Source organism: Carassius auratus, chromosome 18 (assembly GCF_003368295.1).
Source record: "Carassius auratus strain Wakin chromosome 18, ASM336829v1, whole genome shotgun sequence".
In the NCBI taxonomy this organism is placed as follows: Eukaryota; Metazoa; Chordata; class Actinopteri; order Cypriniformes; family Cyprinidae; genus Carassius; species Carassius auratus.
Window position 1 is genome coordinate 23,388,024 of NC_039260.1, and position 17,359 is coordinate 23,405,382.

Here is a 17,359-nt window from a genome sequence, read left to right on the forward strand (position 1 = left end):
AAATGAAAATGCAATCATTCAGCATAGTAAAAGTAGCATGATCACTTTTACCACTTTTACCCACAATGAAGTTGTTTTAATCAGTGCCACAAACTGCCAAAACATTAGTTCTGCAATTCCCACATTTCCACCTCTTACTCTGCAAAAAAAAAAAAAAAAAAAAAAAAATATATATATATATATATATATATATATATATATATATATATATATATATATATATATATATAATTAGAAACCACTTTAGCAGGCTATAAAGGGAAGGGCAAAACATGAAAAAATAAATAAATATAATATATAAATATAATATTGATATATTATTTAAACATAAAAGAAACATTTTGCAATTTTATACTAATACGTCTGTGGAAACCTGTCTGTGTTCCCAGTCTCTATGAAACAGATACATATGAACACAAGAAAATACACAGTACAGTTTCTGAAACAATATATGAAAGTACAATAACAAATATAGTGATTACCGATTCTACATTTATGCACATGTTGTTGTTAATGTATGTTTTTGAAATAAATGATAGGTAACTGAATGTCTCCTCTATAATTCAATTCTCAGCTTTTACTATAATCATGTGGTATAACTGTAAGAACTGATGATATCCTTTGCCAAAATGTGATTTCAAATGTTTTAATAGTGATTTTACAATGTCTAAATATGAATCCACCGTAAAACCTAAAGAACATATTAATTAGTAGAATGAGCCAATGAGTGGTCCTCTGCTGCCATCACTTTCATTTAAATGGTGTTGTTTCTCACCATAAATCTCCAATAAAGCAAGGGATATTTTCCATACACTATCCGTGTGCCAAATTTCACAAGTTTTTAACATCCATTATTATGGGATGCCACACATTCGGTGCACAGCCGATAAAGATTACAATTATAGTAGGTTTTCAGGGTTAAATACTTAAACCTCTAACAAACATTTAAACAAGTCTTACCTTTCTTGAATAACCATCTATTCACCCAAAGACCAATTCAACCAACACACATAAAAAGACCTCCCCAACATCCAAAAAGAGCATTTTGTTCACAGCATGTGGCTATTTTAGAAGTGTCAAGTTCTCACTATAATTTTTATAGTAGTTTCATGCGATATGGTCATTTTTCAAATTGTCATATCGTCAGCCCAGTTCAGAGATCGACGATACACAATATTATCGTGCATGGGTGAAGCAAGAGAGAGACTCTTTGTTCTTGTCATAGCATAGCTATTTGTTTTTTTAAACCACACAGGTGCGTGAGAGAGAGCATATGGAATCACCAATAATAAAAATATACTCTCAAACATACTGATAAACTAATGTTAAATATAAAAATACTGTATTTACATCAGCTTGTTCATATATAGTCAGACGCAACTGTCATATCGTGCGTCCTGTGACAAATCTGCCACATCTGCGCACGGAAGTTATCAGTCTAAATGTTCTGCTAAATCAGTCACCGGTGAAAATTAATAGTAGATTTCATCAAGTCCAGCAGTTTAACACTAATATTGGACATAAACGAACACATTAAATATAAAGTATTCAAAACGGGTAAGTTGATATATTTGGAGTAAAGTTGAACTTAACTCTTCTATTCTTAATCCGCCTCCACCACCTCCTCCATTGACTCTTAAAGCGGACGACTTTGCAGTTTTCTTCACAAATAAGACAAGAACCATCAGTAACCAATTCTCCACACCGCAGACTGAGGACAACTTCACAATGACCGATGCACACTCTTTCTCCTCCTTCTGTCCACTCTCAGAGATGGACGTTTGCAAGTTGTGTTCAACCAGCTTTCTATGTTCCTTGGACAGAACAACCTCCTGGACAGCAACCAATCTGGCTTCAAAAGTGGCCTCTCAACTGAGACTGCCTTGCTCTCGGGTACTGAAGCCCTGCGACTGGCAAGAGCAGCTTCAAAATCCTCAGTACTCATCTTACTGGACCTGTCTACTGCTCTTGACACTGTTAATCACCAGATTCTCCTGTCCACCCTCAGAAAGATGGGCATATCTGGAACTGCACTCATGTGGGTTAAGTCCTACCTATTCCGAAAGATCATTCAGCATGTCTTGGAGGGGTGATGTTTCTAAGTCACAACACCTTGCTACTGGGGTTCCTCAAGGCTCAGTACTTGGACCACTTCTCTTCTCCATCTACATTAGGATCTGTCATTCAGAAGCATGGCTTTTATCACTGCTACGCTGATGACACCCAACTCTACTTCTCATTCCAGTCAGATAAGTGACATTTCTAGCTGGATGAATGACCATCACCTTCAGCTCAACCTTACGAAGACCGAACTCCTGGTGATTCCAGCTAACCCATTGCTTCATCACAACTTCTCTATACAGTTGGGTTCATCAACCATAACTCTTTCCAGGACAGCCAGAAACCTAGGAGTTGCGATGGATCATCAGGTAAGCTTCACAGACGGCCCTGTAGAAGCTACAACGACCCTGTCCTGCAGATTTGTCTTATACAACATTAGGAAGATTAGACCCTTCCTATCAGAGCAAGCCACCCAACTTCAGAAGTTTGCGCTGTGCAAGTGTACGACACCTTGTGATGCCATCCCAAAAAAGTTCTAAATCACTCAAACGGACCTTTTCCTGGACTGTCCCCAGCTGGTGGAATGACCTCTTTACTCTGGTGGTAGTCTTTACTCATTTTCAAGAAACATCTAAAGACACATCTTCTTCACCAGCACTTAACCAACTAATACTAACACTTTTCCTTTTCTTGTCTTTTATATTCAAAAATAAAAATAAAAACACCTGGTTATGTGTTCTGTACTAGACTAACTGAGACTTGTCAAGGCACTTTTATATTGTTGTTGTCCTCTTGTTGACCTGACTGCTTCTATTGTTCTCATTTGTAAGTCACTTTAGATAAAAGCATCTGCTAAATGATTTAAAGGGGGGGTGAAATGCTCGTTTTCACTCAATATCCTGTTAATCTTGAGTACCTATAGAGTAGTACTGCATCCTTCATAACTCCAAAAAGTCTTTAGTTTTATTATATTCATAAGAGAAAGATAGTCTGTACCGATTTTTCCCGGAAAAACATGACCGGCTGGAGGCGTGACGTGTGGGCGGAGCTAAAGAATCACGAGTGCCAGTAGGCTTTTGTGTTGAGAGCATGTGGAAGCTGTGACATTACCGTGAGGGAAAAAACATCATCCAAAACAATCCATGGCTTACAGTCAGATTCAGCCGTTTATTTATGATCCAGAATCAGATCCAGAGGCTGAAATTTAACAAGAACGAGATGCGTTCTAACATAACTGTGGTATTAAACTCAGTTAGTGAGGGCTCGCTTAAAATATTGCACACATATAGGCGGTTCAGTTTACTTGTTAAAGTGTAATGAAGTACCTTATATCTGCAGACGATTTACACCTGTGATATTAGTGATCAGTCTTTAAGAGAAGGACTAAGTGAGAACCTCTATGGATGATAAGTTCACTCTGCCGCCTTGTTATTATTTTGCCTTTACTTTAATTGTAACGCCATAAAAGTGTTAATCTCTCGTGTATGAGAAGAGCGCGTTGCCGTGTAGCAGCCATTAAATGTGTCTGACACCAACTCCTCATTATCTATCTCTTTCATTTCATGGATTTAATGAGTTATCCGAGTCAAAGCTTTTTAACTTCTTCAGCGACTATCCTCTTTCACACGTGTCTGTGTGTGTGTGAAATGCGGTGCTGAAGTGAAATAGCTGGGCAGTTTGATAGCCGAATTATAATAGGCCACCTTATACAAATAAAAGTTATTATTATTATTATTATTATTATTATTATTAAATACATTAATAGGAGAATTAGTAATATAATATAATAATATAATAAACATAAAAAAATTGACAATTTCTAGCTGTGTTTTTTTTAGAACTATGGGGTAAGGTTTATGGGGTAAGGATCACAGTATGTTCTATGAACAAAACATTGCATGTCGTTCATCCTGGAGAGAACTGTCTACAACTCAAACTGTACGTGGTGGCCCTGTGCCAGTAGAGCCCCTCAAACAATATGATATCCTGCGTCTGTCATGGAGTTCTTAACTTAACTCTGTGACAAAGACATCAAGCTCTTTATCTGTACATGTGCTGCACAAAGCTCTCAAAGATCAATTGTTTTAGTCATCCTCCAATACAACATGCTTTACGTATTTATTATTTTAAGTTCAAACAGACATACCAAACACCAGTTTAGAAAGACATGCTACTTTTACTATGCTGAATGATTGCATTTTCATTTTAAAATTACAAATTGACTATCTTGATTGTCAAATGTGTTATGAGACAACGAATTGTTTATAAAGACTTTATAAAGTGGTTATCTGTGTTATTTTAGCAATATTAATTTATGAAACATTATAAAATAAAGTATTAACTTACCCGTGCATCCTGTTCTTCTTTCGCCATTTTGGATTGATGACGTAAAGCTTCATTTCCGTAGTAATTAAGTCAGATTGCAAAAGGTGTGCAAACCTGAGCTCCTTGAGTGCTGCGTTCTTGATGGGATATGATTGGTTGAATGTTGAGCTAGCATCTGATTGGCTAAAGAGTACGAGTGTCGCACGTTGGAGAAGTGCACTGCCGGTAAAGTCTCAAAAACACACACATGATTCCAAGGTGATTCAAAACATTCAAAACTTTTTGTCTACAGTTGTACGTTTGTGAATTGTGTGTTTCATTTGTGAAACGTATTTAATGAATATGTATTTTTATTTTGTGCATGTGAATCATTATTTTTGTGAATTTATATATAATTTTTGTGCACGTGAATTAGGTTTCATGCATATGAATTTCTTTTTTGCATGAATTATTATTGAGATCATTCTGGCTCCATATTTTTCTAAGAACAAATAAATAAATAATGACTTCTGTATGTTTTTACCATTATTTACAGGAGAAATCCAAACTGCAGCTATTTATTTATTTATTTTTCTCACTCGAATGTCAAACTTTGCCAATATGAAGTTCATGTTGTGCAACTGAATCATTCTAAATGTCTGTGGAAACTTGAAAACCATGAGAAAAGGATTGTTTTCACCGAAGTTAACAAAAAAAACTCATTTAAAATCATTTGCAAACTCGCCAACCAACAAGAATAGTATCAATAAACACAACTTCAAAAATCACATAATTTTAACATGCATTTTAAATGCATTTATCTGCAGTTAAACAGTATATTTGTTTCAATCCACATGAGAGATGGTATAAAAATAGCTATGAGCTGTTGGAAATAGAATCCAATAATCTTGAAAGGCTTGAGCTCACAGCTTACCCAGTTTAACCCTGGCTCTGCGTCCAGACACAACCATCATTCAGCAGTCAGAGCAAAGCATGCCCAGCCTAAGAGCACTTCTGTGAAACACTTGATTCTAATTAACATATTTGACATTAACCAATTTTTTTGGCGTCGACTAACAAATGGTGGGAATGTTCTAAAACTCCCAAAACCAAAGTGCAAAAAACATCAAACATTTCCATTTTCATTTTCAACAGCTCACTGACAGAACATTGGAATCACTAATAGGAGGAACGAGGAATTTGTATTGGTGAAATTACCTTCATTATAAATGAATGCATTTTACGAAGCAAACTAAAGGATAACACTATTTACTGTACTTTTAAATGTTATTATATAATAAGGCCTATACACTGATCATTCATGGTAACTGCTGTATACAGTTTTACTGTGTATATATTTAGTGTCGTGTATTATGTATTGTAAATTTGTTTTATGCTAAACTTTTACTTCTCTGCTTCTCTGTGCAGCACTTTGGTCAGCTCTGTCGTTTTTAAATGTGTTATATAAATAAATGAAACTGAAACTGAAACTGAAACTGAACACTCCTTCAACAGCTGTTGATAACAATAATGTTACAAACGGACTCCTATTCTTACTCTTAGCATTCGTTTATTGTGCTGATTCATTGTCAAACCTCTAATTCATAATAAATAAGTCTGGCACCAGTGAACTTTCTGATGAGTCGAATTCAGACTACATTGTGAGATTGCTCTAACTTTTTAACAGCATCCATTCTTTTCGTTTAAGATTAGAAATTTCACTTCAGACCTGATTCTTCACCATTCTTATTGGGCAATGCATACAAAGAAGTCCAGTCCACTAATGAAGCGTTGACGTCAGATGCAAATCCAGCAGACAAATGTTCCCTGAATGTTTAAACAGTGATGATCATTCCTACACACCTAACTAAATTAAAGTAAAACTTTAACATCAATCCCAAATCGTCTAATTACATCTAACCCCATCACCTTTCTGAATGGCTCAAGTCTTCCACTTCTATTCTGCATGCTCTTCATGTAAAAAAACACAGAACTGCATTCAAAGTGCATCTAATGAGCACCACATGCTGCAAGTCTGTGAGGCCACGGTCCGACCCGACCTCTGAAACAATGCTGGTCTGTGTGGCAAACGGAGAGCAAACAGAAAAAGTGGTTATGGTTGGTAATGTAACCACATTTCAGGTTTAACCTCAGGTAGGATCACATGGAGAGAACCATGCCACCACTGTGCACTTCAGCCAGCTATGCTGAGTATTATGTTGATATTATAGTTTAGTGTGGGTGGTTCCCGTGGCATTGACATTTTAATTTTTTTCTACATTTGAAAAGTGCAAGGCTTCTCAAATTCTCATTTGGGAATATGAAAGTCATAATGGAAAAAGGTACAGCAGTGTACCTGCACTTCAGTTTGACTTCATTAAATTTCAAAGAGTAATGAGCTTAAAGAAAACCTTTACCAAATAATGAAAATGTACTCTGCCTCATTACATCTGAGATCGGAGTTAATTTTTTAAGAGGACATTTTTGGAAAAATATATATGATTTAAACACTTGCTCACTAGTGGATGCTCTGCAGTGAATGGGTGCCGTCAGAATGAGAGTCCAAACAGCTGATAAAAACATCACAATAATCCACAGCACTCCAGTCCAGCAGTTAATGTCTTGAGAAGAAAAAGATGCATAATAATGTTAATTAGATAGTATTACTAGCCTGATAATAATAATAAAAAAGTAATAATAGTAATATTAATAAAAATCAACTTGCTATCTTTGATACATGATACTTTAGTTTATTGGCACAACCCTAGTGTGAACAACATTGAAAGCAGAAGAGTCTTTGTTTTTTGTGTGTGTCTGGATCTGACATTTTCATATAAATTGTAATGTCATGTTGCACTTCAATCACAAAACAGTATCATTTTTGATTACGCAGCCTTATACCAGCATAAATATTTTACTCTTTTTTTTTTTAAATAACTAAAAATAGATTAAATATTTTGCATAAAAACTTACGAATGTGTTGTTAAATTACTGTAATTACAACCTAAAATCTCACATTAATATTTTACATCTAAAACGTTTGACTGACAATAAATATTACAATTAAATAAATAAGAATCTCAGTCTTAAAATAAAATAAATAAATAAATAAATAAAATAACTACCAATGTGTCATGTAGTCACAACAGACGCGTTAACATGTTTTAGCATATGGCTGCTCATGATGTGGAAATCTGACTAAAAGTCATTTGCAAACAAGAAAGGGAAGAAGAAGCTCTCTCTGAACTGCCTCCAAACTATCTCACAAAAGCATGCACAGCTTGACCCTTTATCTGTAGGACCAAAGGCAAATGATGCAATGAACTGTTGAGTTAGGAAAAGGCCAAGACTTTTGACATCTGAAGAACTTGTGACAATTTGCACACTCAACATTTAAAGAATAACAGCGTTGAAAGGAGGAGCCACCTCAAACGACCTGTCTCATATCCTCACCACAAGTGCATTACCAAGCAACTGCCTTTCGATGCCTTGATGAAAACATTTGAAGTGCCTTTAAAAGCTTGAGTGAATCGCTAATCATTTCCTAATGTTTATATGGTCTGTCGTTCTTAGCCAGACTGATGCAATCAGACCCTGGCTTTCATAAGGGTACGAGATAGAAGACTTTTGTAATAAGACTGTCTGCCAGTCACACACGAATGTACAAAAACTTGATTTCATCAAATGTGTATGCATAAAGCTTAGAGACTAGATGATTAAAATAATAATAATAATTTATGTATTAAATTATTTTATCACAATTTATTGATTTATTCAAAATGTATTTAATAATTTCATTTTGAGTAATTTGGCGCTCCATAGCTAAAGATATGGGGAAATGAAAGTGGCGAGTGAAAGTGGCAGGTTCAAACCACAGAATGTTTTCTTCGTAAGCATTGTTTCCCTGCCCTAAAAACCATTCAATCTATCAATCCTAAACTGGTTTGCTACTTCTAAAAGAATTGAGACACTTTTCTGCTGGAAAGCCAGTTGTCAATCAGATAGGGGTACATTTGAGACATCTGTGCAGTTTAAACACCTTAAATAACTTGTGCACACAAGAACCACAAGCTGTGATTTTTATTCCACACATGTGTATTAGTGTTATCTTTGATCGTGGGAAAAATTAAATGTGTGTGTCTTTCCACTCCAAAGATATCAATATATAAGATGAGATTTTTTATTTAACCATGTCCTTTCGGTGAATAGCTCTGTGCTCTAAAAATAGACATATTTTATGAAATTATGCCATGCAGGGACTTATAATTCATACAGAATGACACAAAAAAAAGGAAAAATGCAGAAAGTTTCGAGTAATGGGTAGATTTAGGGGTATAGGGTTATAAAATATGTACTGTATATTGTTATTTTTACTGTTTGCCATATCTTTTCTAGTGTTAAACATGTGTTGCTATTTTGTTTAACTGAATCTGTATTCAATAAAACATGTTTTATTTTTTATTTTTTTAATGCACAATTGTAATTTAGTAATAAATTGTATTTGCAGCTTACACCATATAAGTTGCATTTTCATCTCAACTGTACACGTTTATTGTGGAAAATATAAACTACGTATGCCTATTATCAATTTATGATATGTTTGTATACATAAGCAAAATAAATAGCATGTGAAAAATCACTTCATTTCAGCATCTAGTTTTTGTGTAGTTACCCTAAAACCATCTTAAACCTGTAGATAAAAGCAACAACAGATGTCAACAACAGAACTAAAACCGATCCAACTAATCAGCACCTAACGGATTAGCTATTGCACTGCTGGCATCAAGAAGCTTCAATCTCAACTGTCTCACTCGACAGGAGTTTAACAGCACGTTACGAAACAGAAAAGCGACAAGGGAAAGTTAAGAGCGCAAAATATTAAGCAATCGTGTATGCGTTGTTTTCCGATTTTAATGTAAACTGTCTCAAAACGCAGTGAGCAGCCTGCATAGACAACATGTTCAGACAACATCAACATGGAGTAGCCTAGGCAGCGCACTAGGTTTTAAAACTTACTTGATTGCGACTTAAATCTACTTACCAGGATGCACGTAACTAGATATAGTTAATAGCACAAAGATAGTCCGTAAAGTGAATGTGGACTGTCCGGAGAGTCCCCCCTGTCCCCCAGATCAAGCGCTGTACAGTCACATCATACGAGCAAAGTTGCGCGTTTTAAGTGTGCGCTCGCGAGCGTCTTTGCTCCTCAAATAATGGGAGGCGCCGTTAGATGACTTCTCTGATTTCAGCGTCTCCTTCAAGCGCACAGAACGGAAACAATCGCTTCTTTTGGCTCGCAATAACATCGGTATCTATCTCTCGCTGTTTTCATGGGGCTCTTCCAGTGGGCCACACCACTGTACTGCACAGAGTGTACCCACTAAACACTGTCCGACTGCGCATGCGCAAACGGGACTGACTGGTGAGGTCTGTGTAGGAAAGTTCAGTCGTTCGTGTTATGATGCTGCAAACTAGCGGATTTATTCGTCGCGTCTTCTGAGGGACGTTTTTGTTTTATGAATCGTTTTACGCTTCGATGTTGTTATGTTGTCACTAAAGGCCTGCGAGTTCAGGTCTTTAATCCTGGACAAAACTTTTCAAATGGTGTTTTGCAGCCAAGATGCATTGACTATTGGCAAATAAACGACTGAGAAATACAGATAATAGTGTATATGGCGTTAAACCACTGAGAAGAAAGAATCAGAAAGGGACAGAGTGCATACTGTGACAAAAGTGTTACAAAAAAAAATAAAAATGTCTGTTTCTGCTGGAAGAAACCACAGCAAACACAATTCTGCAAAAAAAAAAAAAAAAAAAATTATTTAGGCTACTGAGTTGACAGTTTTAGGGAAATTATTGTGCACAGACTGGTGAAGAAATTTGAATAGTTTCCATCACGTATTCCTGCGGCACAGCTGTGGTGTTTTGAAATGAGGAGGCAAAGTCCTCTATGGTTTTTATGTTTTGTTTTTTTTTTTAATCCAATGTAAATTTATGTTCCAGTTACACTGACACTGTGTTGACTCATTTCACAGGTTAAATAAAACTCACGAGAACATGTTTTCGTTGTTAAAGGCCTATTAACAGTCACAACAATGTAAAAGCTGAAAAACAATAAATTTGAAGCATTTCTGAGATTAAGAACTTTGCAACTCATGCACAGCTTAAGGCTAGCAGTGCAATGAAAATGTGAAAATATCAGTTGAAATAAATAGTTTTAGTCCAAAAAATGCATCTATCATCATTAAAAAAAAAAAAAAGTTAAATTGGCAAAAAATGTTTTAGAGAACCTGAGAATTAACATATTATCAATTTACTATTCATTAGTAAAGGCATGTCCACATTTCAATGATTCACACAAATAAAGCAATGTGGAGAGAGGGACTTACCGAGCTCACGTATGATCTCTGCTCTCCTCAACCTTCAAACCCTTATAACTGAACTGAAGTGGGGGTTTGAATGATATTGATTTCCTAAGTTAATCATTTCATTGATATGTGACAGAAAAAAAGGACAAAATGCAGTACTCTGCAACGAGGTTGGGCAACATTATTACACAAGTCATTACATCAATCACAGAGAAAACCAATTCCACTCTTCAGATATTCTCTTTAAAGCTGTTGTTGGACACTAGAATAATAATAATCAGTCATCTTCAGAGGCTGTGGCTTTCCTTCAATAGGGCGGCATTCTGGTAATATCTGGCCATCTTGGGTTGCCGAAATTGATAATTAACTTACAGTATTCGTATTACAGTCTCCATGGAGGAACCAGGAAGTCCATGAATTGATCCATCTCTGTCTCTCTCTGATTTTATTTGATTTATTTCCTGAGAAACATCCAGTGACCATTATGGATTGAATAAAACGAATAATTTATGGTGATCTGTTGCCAGCAATCTTTCTACTTTAAAGTAATTATTAAAGTTCATAATTATGAATTATGGACTCGTATTTTGACTAGAAACATTGGTTTGATTATAAAAAAGGTCTTGATGGATTGATATCCAAGATCTTCCTCAGATGTTAACTGATGGACTTGTGGATTTATTGTGATGTTTTTATCAAGTGTTTGGACCCTCATTCTGACGGCACCCATTCACTGCAGAGAATCCATTGATGAGCAAGTGATGTAATGCTATGTTTCTCCAAATCAGGTGAAGAAATAAATGCACCTACATCTGGTCAGTACATTCAAATTTTTGGGTGAACTATTCTTTTAAGAATGACTTTTAAATATCACTGGCAACATTTCACCTCTTGGTTTACAATGGAAATAATGTGTTTCAGTCAATCCATAATGGACAGTGGATGTTCCTTTAGGACAAGAAAATAAAATCAGAGAGAGCTAGAGATAGAGATGGATCAGTTCACAGATTTCTTGGTTCCTGGACCAATCCATGGAATTCAGGTTCCTCTATGGAGACTGTAATAAGAATACTGTAAGTTAATTAAAAATGTCTGCAACCCAAGATGGTTGAATATTACCGGATGCCATACTACTGAAGGGAAAGCCACAGCCACTGAAGGTGACCGATTTCTAGTTCTAGTGTCCAACAACAGCATTAAAGAAATATCTTGAACTCTAGATAATATTTTTTAAGTGGAGTTAATGGAGTTGCGACTGATGAAATTACATGCGTAATGTTGCCAAACCACCCTGGACAGTACTGTCATTTTGTCTTTTTTTATTTCACATATCAATTAAATGATTAATTTAAAATTTGGTTAATACATCTGTGCTCACTGGATAAGAGGTATCAGGAATGTCTGTCACTGTTGGTGAACCGTGATCTCTGCGTTTTGCACTTTGTGGGTTAAGTCTGTTTGTTACGCGTCACCACTGATTAGTTTGTGGGCGTCTCCGCTAATTGTCATCAGCAACAGCTGTCACTCATTACTCATTCCTATATATTGGCTTGTCTAATGTCTTGTGTTCGTGAGAGCGTTGTTTCATGTTTGTGACCTATGCTTTGCTTTCTTGTGTGTTTCTGCATTGGATGTCCGTGTCTCCCCGGAACCCCGTCCACTCTATGCAACCCACCACCAAGCAACACCACTTACCTTTGGCTCGCTTCCCTGCAGTTCCTGTGTCACCCTCTCCTGCTGCCAACTCACCTCCGCCTTCAAGATTCATCACTCATCACCACCATCTTGGACTGTGCATTCCTCCCAGCGTTATATGTCTCTCAGTATTGTCTTGTATCATTGTCTTCATTAAATTAAATTAATCTCGCACTTGCTTCCTGCCACTCCTTCACCCCAGTTGTTACAATGTCTGAGGATAAATTCTTGGATTTGCCAGAAGTCTTTACTCAGAAGACAATACCTGTAAACAAAGGAAATGTAGTTGATCAAAGGGATCTAAGAAAATGGAAATATTTGGATGTTGTTAATATTCCCAAACTGGATGCTGAAGTTGAACGTTTTATGGAGAAAATGGATCAGTCAATTACCACTGAAAATAGTCATTTTTGTATTGACATGTCATTTAGGAAGCATGACGTTCTCATGCCTAATAATAGGTGCCTTTTGGAACAGCGTTTATTGAGCTTGAAAAGAAAGTTCAATAAGAACCAGGAGTTTCAAGAACAATACTTAGCCTTCATCACTGATGTTATTGGCAAGGGGTATGCTGAATTAATACCACAAGATCAGTTACAGCGGGATGATGGAAAGGTGTGGTATATCCCACATCACGGGGTATACCATCCTAAAAAGAAGATTAGAGTTGTGTTTGATTTAAGTGCAGTCTTTAAAGGAATGTCCTTGAATTCACAATTTACATTTACATTTACATTTAATAATTTAGCAGACGCTTTTATCCAAAGCGACTTACAAATGAGAACAATAGAAGCAGTCAGGTCAACAAGAGAACAACAACAGTATACAAGTTCCATGACAAGTATCAGTTAGTCTAGTATAGAACGCATAGCCAAGTTTTTGAAAAGACAAGAAAAGGGAAAGTGCTGGTGTTAGTTGGTTAAGTGCAGGCGGAAAAGATGAGTTTTAGATGTTTCTTGAAAACGAGTAAAGACTCAGTTGTACGAACTGAGATTGGGAGGTCATTCCACCAGCTGGGCACAGTCCAGGAAAAGGTCCGTGAGAGTGATTTTGAACTTCTTTGGGATTGCACCACAAGGTGTCGTTCACTTGCAGAGCACAAACTTCTGGAGGGCACATAAGATTTAACCAGTGAGTTTAGCTAAGTTGGTGCCGTGCCAGTGGTAGTCTTGTAGGCAAGCATCAGTACCTTGAATTTGATGCGAGGGGCTACTGGTAGCCAGTGTAACCTGATGAGGAGAGGAGTAACATGAGCTTTTTTTGGCTCATTGAAGACAACCCTCAGTGCTGCATTATGGATCATTTGCAGAGGCTACAGAGGCAGACAGTACATGCAGGAAGTCCCGCCAGGAGAGCATTACAATAGTCCAGTCTGGAGAGAACAAGAGCTTGGACTAGAAATTGGGTTACTTGCTCTGACAGGAAGGGTCTAATCTTCCTAATGTTGTATAAGGCAAACCTGCAGGACCGCGTCGTTGTAGCAATGTGGTCAGTGAAGCTTAACTGATGATACATCATAACTCCTAGGTTTCTGGCTGCCCTCGAAGGAGTTATGGTTCACGAGCCCAGCTGTATAGAGAAGTTGTGATGAAGCAATGGGTTAGCTGGAATCACCAGGAGTTATGTCTTCATAAGGTTAAGCTGAAGATGATGGTCATTCATCCAGCTAGAAATGTCACTCAGACAGGCTGAAATGCGAGCAGCTACCGCCGGGTCATCTGGCTGGAATGAGAATTAGAGTTGGGTATCATCAGCGTAGCAGTGATAAGAAAAGCCATGATTCTGAATGACAGATCCTAAAGATGTCATTTAGATGGAAAAGAGAAGTGGTCCAAGTACTGAGCCTAGAGGAACCCCAGTAGCAAGGTGGTGTGACTTTGAAACATCACCCCTCCAAGACACACTGAAGGATCTGTCAGAGAGTTAGGACTTAACCCACAGGAGAGCAGTTCCAGAGATGCCCATCTTTCTGAGGGTGGACTGGAGACATCTGGTGATTAACAGTGTCAAGAGCAGTAGACAGGTCCAGTAAGATGAGTACCGAGGATTTTGAAGCTGCTCTTGCTAGTCGCAGGGCTTCAGTAACCGAGATCAGAGCAGTCTCAATTGAGTGGCCACTTTTGAAGCCAGATTGGTTTCTGTCCAGGAGGTTGTTCTGTCCAAGGAACATAGAAAGCTGGTTGAACACAGCTCGCACAAGTGTCTTTGCAATGAATGGAAGAAGGGATACCGGTCTGTAGTTTTCAAGAAGCGCTGGATTTAGAGATGGTTTCTTGAGCAGTGGGATTAACCGAGCCTGCTTGAATGCTAAGGGAAATGTTCCAGAGTGAAGAGAGGAGTTGATAATGTGAGTAAGCGAAGGTATGACTGAAGAAGAGATTGCTTGAAGGAGGTGAGTGGGGATCGGATCAAGTGGACAAGTAGTAGGATGATTGGACAGGAGAATTTTGGTGACGTCCATCTCTGAGAATGGGGAGAACGAGGATAAAGAGTCAGTCAATGTTAAGTTGTGAAGCTGCCGCGGTGAAACGTGAAAACGTCAAACGCAAAACCAAGCGCCACTTTCAGCACGTATTAACCAGGGTAAGACACACATAATTTAAAACAAAAAATTTCCTAGCAATGACGATCACACAGTAGTAATGAGAAAACGACACTAAACACTCACAAGCTGCTGTCCTTCTCTGTCACTCGACTGTTTCTTCTACAATTACTGCAAGGCCCAAATCTCACCAACACATTGTTGGTGGTTTTGACCAGGTTCAGGCAAGATCATGTGACCGTAATGGCGGACATTGAGGCTATGTTCCATCAAGTAAAGGTGTCATAGAGGAATGTGGTTTTTCTTTGTTTTCTGTGGTGGCCAAATGGTGACATTACGCAAAGCTTTAAAGAGTATAGAATGAAAGTTCATTTGTTTGGGGCAATTTCATCACCAAGCTGTAGCAATTATGCTTTGAGAAAACTTGCAGATGATTATAAAGATTGCTTTCCAAACAGAGTCTTGATAACCATCTCGCATAACTTATATGTAGATGACTGTTTAACATCTGTTCACACAGAAGAGGAGGCACTTCACATGGTTAAAGATTTAACTGCAGTTTGTTCTAAATGAGGATTTCAGTTATCCAAATGGATGAGTAATAGTCGTAAGGTACTAGCAAGTATTCCAGACGAACATCTGTCAAAATCAACAAAACAAACCAAAATCACTCCTTTAAAACAGATAACAAAACCCAGACTTGAACTTGCAGCTGCTGTTTTAGCAGTCAGAGTTGACAAGATACTCAAGAAGGAACTTCAAATGAATTTAGACAAGTCAATGTTTTGGACAGACAGTCAAACTGTCTTGAAGTACATTGCAATTTATGCAAAGAGGTTCCATACATTTGTGGCAAACAGAGTGGCAGTCATCAGGAACGCAACAGACGTTGCACAATGGAGACATGTTGGAACAAAATTGAATCCTGCTGATGATGCCTCTAGAGGCATGTCTGTTGAAAATTTCTTGAAAGACAATGGATTGATACAGAGTCCAGATTTCCTGTTGGAAGCCTTAGAAGAATGGCCACAATCCTATTGTGACCAATGCCTGAGGAGACTAAATGTCCGATTATCCTGCCAAAGGAACATCATATATCCAAACTTATCATGCAGCATGTTCATAAACAACTAGGCCATGCAGGGAGAAACCACATGCTGTCAACATTGCGAAAAAGGTACTGGATTATTAAAGCAAACTCGGCTTGTAGAAAAGTAATCTCTGAGTGTGTCGTATGTCGATGTTTTCAAGGAAAATTTGGAGAACAGAAAATGTCTGACTTACCAAAGGAAAGGATTGTGCCAGATTCGCCTCCTTTTACTAATACTGGTGTAGACTACTTTGGACCTATTGATATGAAAAGACGTCGCAGTGTTGTGAAAAGATATGGAGTTTTGTTCACCTGTATGACTAGTCGAGCAGTACACCTTGAAGTAGCCTACTCTCTGGATACAAATTCCTGTATAAATTGCATTCATCGTTTCATGTGCCATCGTGGGCAAGTAGTGCATTTAAGATCTGATAATGGAACTAATTTTATTGGAGCAGAGAGGGAGCTTAGAGAAGCTTTGAAGTCATTAGATCATGATGAAATTCAGCGTACCTTTCTATCAGAAGGCATAAAATGGACCTTTAATCGTCCTGCAGGAACCCATCATGGAGGTGTGGGGGAAAGGCTCATTCGCCTTGTAAAGAAAGTTTTGTATTCCACTCTTCGACAACAATGCTTGGATGATGAGAGCTTTCACACTATTCTTTGTGAAGCTGAAGTCATTCTTAATGACCGACCTATCACAAAGCTTTCAGACTATCCAAACAACTTGGAAGCTCTCATGCCCAGCCATGTCCTACAATTAAGATCAAAACCACTTCTTCCACCAGGACTTTTTCAAGAAAGTGACTTGTATATCAGACGTAGATGGCGGCAAGTCCAATATCTGTCTGATCTTTTCTGGAAAAGGTGGATAAGGGAGTATCTTCCATTGCTTCAGGAACATCAAAAATGGATGAAACCATGTAGAAACTTTGTTGTCGGTTATATAGTAGTCATCATGGATCCAACAGCTCCACGTGGCTCATGGTCATTAGGCAAAATCATCCAGACATATCCTGACAAAAAAGGATTTGTTCGCTCTGTACAGTTGAAGACAAAAACAGGACTACTGGAAAGACCAGTTTCTAAGATCTGCTTGCTGCTTGAAGATATAAAGGACTGATCTTAAACAAGAAATACACATACACCTTTTTTGTTTTTGTTTTTGGCTCCTTTGATAATTTAAGAAATAATTGTAGTTACACCAACAATTATGGGGCCGGTGTGTTGGAGCCAGTGTCAATGTATATGTATTTTGTGCTGTCACCAGGTGACAGAGTGTTTTTAAACCAGTGT

At 37.5% G+C, this 17,359-nt stretch overlaps 1 protein-coding gene across 5 annotated transcripts in view; it reads right to left on the reverse strand.

Annotated features, from left to right (window-relative positions):
* Positions 1–10,819, reverse strand: part of LOC113118703 (CMP-N-acetylneuraminate-beta-galactosamide-alpha-2,3-sialyltransferase 4-like) — a 55,948-nt gene extending 45,129 nt beyond the window's left edge. For 2 of the 5 annotated variants that reach the window (XM_026288092.1, XM_026288088.1), the window contains exon 1: positions 9,407–9,756. The gene's annotated coding sequence lies outside the window, so the exon portion shown is untranslated. Of the gene's footprint in view, positions 1–6,884; positions 6,905–9,406; positions 9,757–10,754 lie in introns of those variants that run through there. The other 3 variants (XM_026288090.1, XM_026288089.1, XM_026288091.1) reach the window with 3 other exon arrangements.
* Positions 10,820–17,359: the final 6,540 nt, after the last annotated feature.